Raw genomic sequence first — 6000 nt, forward strand, 5'->3', positions numbered from 1 at the left:
CTTGCTATCTTTTGGCCAGAGGATGCCATCTGTCCCTTGCCAGGTGGCCCGCTCTGTCAGCATAAGGCTGTAGGAAGAGTCAGAGAAAGGATGCAGTGGTACAAAAGTCATGGTCTTTTATAACCCAGTTTCAGAGGTGACATTCTGTCACTTTATCTTGTTCTTGCTAGAAGCGAGTCATTACATCTCATTCATATTCAAGAGGAGAAGATTACACAAGGGCTTGACTACCAGGAGGCCAGGTTTACAGGGGGTCATTTTAGAAAGCTGCCTTTCTTACCTCCCATATCCAGAGAATTAGCAAATTCTGTCAAAGCTACTTCTAAAATATGATTGGCATCTGTCCACCTCTCTCCTGAATTGCCAATCATGAGTGCTTGACAAGGACAAACCTTGATAAATCTTAATAGCCTCATTCCTATTGTATTCCATATAAATTGTGACAATTCCACTCCCCACCCCCCAGGCTTCACCCCTGTTGTAGGATGTGGCTATTCTACAGCCTACATGCAACAGCAGTTCCCCTCTAATGATTTTCCTTGCTTCTTCCTATGCCTTTTTCTGAGTTTTAAGCCAGGATGATTTTTTTTTTTTTTTTAAGAAACATAAATCGAATCTGATTTCTCCCCTGCTTAAAACTCTGCAGCAATTCTTCATGGTTCTTTGAATAAGTCTGAATCCCTTACCATAGTATCTAATTCCAGCATGATCTGGCCCCTGACTGCAGCTCCCCTGACTACATCCATCCTGAGGCTCCTTCCAGTTCCGGTGGCTTTCCATCAGGGCCTCTACCAGTCCTGGCTTTTACTTGCTTCAGTCTCTTTGTACTTGTGGTTCCTTTTGCTGATTTCAGGCTCTGGAAGGCACTTCAAGATTTAGATCTTGGCCTAAAGCCACCTCCTGAGAAAGAATATTGCAGGCTTCCTTCTTTAAGGAGATAGTGTTCCTCCTAGTACTATTTGCCCATGTTGTTTCCTGCACAACACGTAGTACAAATTGTATGTATGTGTATACATACATATACACACATACATCCACATATATGAACAATCACAGATATACATATATATATATATACACATTCATATATATGTCTGTTTTCAAGTGGAATTATTTATGGACAGTAGTATATATAGTTTGGGTTTTTTTTTTTTTCTTAGAGAAAGAGAGAGACAGATTGAGTGGGGGAGGGGACAGAGTGAGAGAAGGAAACAATCGTAAGCAGGCTCCATGCTCAGTGCAGTGCCCAACACAGGGCTCAATCCTATGACCCTCAGATCATGACTTGAACTGAAATAGAAAGTCAGACACAACCAAGTGAGCCACCCCGGCACCCCTAGAATATATAGTTCTTAATTGTATAGGTAGATATACCTCAAAAACCAAGGTATAGAACATTTCTAACATCTCAGAAGACTCTCTATGCCCTCTCCCAGGGGTTACATTCAAGGATAATAATTACTCTAGCTCCTATAATCATAGATTAATTTTGTCTGCTCTTTGAAACGTTATATAAATAGAACCATATGATATGCATGCTCATTCAACATATTGTCTGTAAGGTCATTTCATGTTTTTCCACATATCAATTGGTTGGCTTGTATATATGTTGGTCTGTTTGATGGGTAATATTCCATTATATGAATATACCATCGCTTATTATTTTTTATTCATTCTACTATTTTTATTTTATTCATTTTTACTATTGAGGTAATGAAATTATTTCCAACTCTTATGAACATTCTTGTACAAATCTTTTGCTGGACATAAACATACATCTCTTTTGAGTACATGTCCTAAAGTGGAATTTTTCGGTCATACAGTGGCCATATATTTAGGTTTTTTTTTTTAATGTTTTATTTATTTCTGAGAGAGAGAGACAGCGTGAGTAGGGGAGGGTCAGAGAGAGAGGGAGACACAGAATCTGAAACAGGCTCCAGGCTCTGAGCTAGCTGCCAGCACAGAGCCCGACACAGGCTCAACCCACGAACCGTGAGATCATGACCTGAGCTAAAGTCCGACGCTTTACCGATTGAGCCACCCAGGTGCCCCATATTTAGTTTTAAATACTGCCAAATGTTTTCTGAAAATGGGTGTACCAATCTGCACTCCCAATAGCACTCCAGTTTATTCCACATCCCCACCTATACTTGATCTTGGGTGTTAATTTAATTTTAGCTATGCTGGTGAGTGTGTATTGTGTTACAGTTTGAATTCTCATTTCCCTGGATCACCTGTTACATATTTATTGACAATTTGCGTATCTTCTTTTGTGAAGTTCCTCTTTGGGTCTTTTGAGTATGGGGGGGGTGGGCATTTGTCTCTTTCTTATTACTTTGTGGGAGTCCTTTATATATTATTACTATATTACTTTTGTCACATATACATTTTGCAAATAACTTCTCTCTGTGTGGCTTTTCACTCTTTAAATGGTATCTTCTGATAAAGAGAAGTTCTCAATTAAGTGAAGTCCAGTTTTTCAATCTTTTCTTTTATGGTTAGTATACTTGGTGCTTTGTCTAACAAATCTTTGCCTTAGTCACAAAGAAATTATTTTATTTTCTTCTAGAAGATAGTTATATGATAGAACTTTCTTATATGAGAAATGGGAATGTTTCTGATGGGATGATGGGAATGTTTTATGTCTGCACTAAATGTTTTATATCTACACTACATTAATATCGTAGCCACTGGCCTCATGTGGCTGTTGAGCACTTAAAATGTAGTTAATATGACTGAGGAACTGAAAATTTTAAATTTTTACATAAATAGTCATATTGGGCTAGTGGCTATATATATTGGTTATTCCAGTCCTAGACACTTTATTGTTCTGGTTTCCACAAGTAGATATATAACATATTGTGGGTTATTTTTGTGTATGTGTGTGCATGTAAAGTAAGGTAAAGATCAGGATTACATTTTTCTATATGGATATTTAAAGGACCCACTTGTTGAAAAAAACATCTTTTCTCTCAGTGAATCCCCAATAACTTTTCATAAATCAGGTGACCAGTCTGTAACAGAAATTAAGAATGCCTTTGATGGGCCCATTAGACTAAACACTGCTGAGGAAAGCATCTCTGAGCTTACAAACATATCAATAGAGACTTCTAAAACTGAAAAGAAGACTGAAGAAAAGGAACAGAATGACCAAGACAGAGAAAGACAGATACCATATGTTTGCACGTATAGGAGGATTAGGAGGAACTTAACGGAGGGCCATGGGTGAGAAGAAGGGGAAAAATAGTGGGAGAGAGGGAGGGAGGCAAACCATGAGAGACTCTTGAATGCCAAGAACAATCTGAGGGCAGATGGGGTGGGGGGGAGCAGAAGGGGGATGATGGGCATGGAGGAGGGCATTTGTGGGGATGAGCACTGGGTGTTATATGGAAACCAACTTACAATGAACTATTAAAAAAAAAAGAATAACCAAGACATATGGGACATCTACAAAAGGTGTAACATACAGGTAGTGGGAATACCAGAAAGAAAACAAAAGAAAGAAGTAGAAGAAATTTTTTAAACAATAATGACTGAGAATTTTCTCCAAATTCATCAGAAAGCAAGCCACAGGTTGAGGAAGCTCACAGAATACCAAGCAAAATAAAGGTCCAAAAGACTACACCTAGGAATATCATATTCAAGATGCATAAAATCAGAAATAAAAAATTTTGAAAGAGGCCTGATATTAAAAAATGTTTTGACTGTAGAAAAGCAAAGGAAAGAATTATGTCCACCTTCTCCAAAACCATGCAGACAAGAAAAGAGTAAGTGTAATACATAAAAAGATTTAAAAGAAAAATTTACCAACTAGAATTCTGTATCCTCATAAATTATCTTTCAAAGGTGAAGGAGAAATAGACTTTCTCAGAAAAACAAAAATTGGGAAAATTTGTTGCCAGTAAATCTGCCCTGCAAGAAATGTATAAAGAGTTTCTTCAGAAAGAAAGAAGATGAGGGCAACTGCGTGGCTCAGTCGGTTAAACATCTGACTTCAGCTCAGGTCATGATCTCACAGTCTGTGGGTTCGAGCCCTGCATCAGGCTCTGTGCTGACAGCTCAGAGCCGGGAGCCTGCTTTAGATTCTATGTTTTCTTCTCTCTCTGCCCCTCCCCCACTCCCACTTTGTCTCAAAGATAAATAAACACTAAAAAAAAAAAAATAAATTTAAAAAAAGAAAGAAGGAAAATGATATAGGTAAGAAAAAAATCAGATCTACATAAAGGAAGGAAGATCATCTTTGATGCTCAAGAAAGGAATAATGTAAAACAAAAACTTTATTTTTCTTGTTCTTTATTGATCTAAAAAAATCAGTTTGTTTAAAAATAATCATAGCAGTAATGTATCTAATGCTTAGAGGTATGTATAAGTGAAATGAATGACAGCAATAATAAAAGGGATGGAAGGAGGACACTAGAAGTATTTTTAGTGCAGGTACTTGCACTATTTGTGAAGCAGTAGAGTGTTATTTCAGAGTGAACTTGAATTAGTTGTAAATGTATATTGCAAATCCTAAGGCAACCACTAAAAATATTTTTAAAAAGAAGTATAATTGTTATATTAAGGAAGGAGGGAAAATTTAATTATATAATACACTTAAAACCACATAAAGCAGAAAGAGAAGAGAAAAAAATAGGAAAAAAGGAAAAGGGCAATGAATCAAAAAAACAGTAACAAATAGAATACATTTTAATCAAACTTTATCAATAACTGCTCTAAATATCAATTGTCTAAACACACCAAATAAAAGAGATTTTCAGTGTGAATCAAAAAACAAGACCCAACTATATGTTATAAGTAAGAAACCCACTTTAAATACAAAGACATATATAGATTAAAAGTAAAATGGGAAAGCAAAGGGGTGGAGAAAGTTATACCATGCTAACACTCATCAAAAGAAAGCTAGAGTAGCTATATTAATTTCAAATGAAGCAGATTTCAGAGGAAGAAAATTATCAAGGGTAAAGAAGAGAATTACATACTGATAGAGGGGTCAATTTTCCGAGAAGACGTAATAATCCTTGATGTGCATTAACCTAACAAATGAGCATCAAAATACTTGAGGCAAAAACTGATAGCATTGCCACAAGTAATTGAATCAGCTGCTGTAGTTAAAGACTTGACTTTACCAGCAGTCTGTCAGAAATGGGCAGATTCGTCAGGCAAAAAATCATTAAAGATATAGAACTTTTGATCCACTGAATATAATTGACATCTACAAACTACTTCATCCGACAAAAACAGAATACACATTGTTTTCAAGCTCACATGGAGGATTCACCAAGATAGACCACAGTCTGAGCTATAAAATGCACCTTAACAAAATTAAAAGAATATGAATTATTCAATGCATGTTCTCAGAACACAATGGAATTAAGCTAAAAATCAATACAAGATAGCTGAAAAACTCTAAAATACTTGGAAATTAAACAACACAGTTTTCCAAACCACATGGGTGAAAGTAGAAATCTCAAGAGAAACTAAAATATTTTGAACTACGGGCACCTAGGTGGCTCAGTCAATTGAGCTCCTGACTCTTGATTTTGGCTCAGGTCATGACCCCAGAGTCATCAGATTGAGCCCCACATTCAGCTCTGTGTTGAATAGGGAACTTGCTTGAGATTCTCTCTCTCTCTCTCTCTCTCTCTCTCTCTCTCTCTCTCCCCCTCTACCCATCTCCCCTACTCCCATGCTCTCTCAAATTAAAATATATATATATATATGAACTAAATGAAAATGAAAATACAACTCATCAAAATTTGTGGGATTCAAATTTATAGCCTTTGATGCATATATTAGAAAAGAGAAAGGTTGAAAACCAATAACCTTCCACCTTAGGAATCTAGAAAAAGAAGAACAAATTATATCCAAAGTAAGCTAAAGAAAAGAAATAATAAAAATTAGAGCAAAAGTCAATGAAATTGGAAAGTGTAAATCAACAGAGAAAATAAAATCACTATGTGTACACCTGAAACTAATATAATATTGTATGTCAACTAC

This window comes from Hyaena hyaena, unplaced genomic scaffold (genome assembly GCF_003009895.1).
Source record: "Hyaena hyaena isolate Hyena2069 unplaced genomic scaffold, ASM300989v1 scaffold_48, whole genome shotgun sequence".
NCBI classification, from domain to species: Eukaryota; Metazoa; Chordata; class Mammalia; order Carnivora; family Hyaenidae; genus Hyaena; species Hyaena hyaena.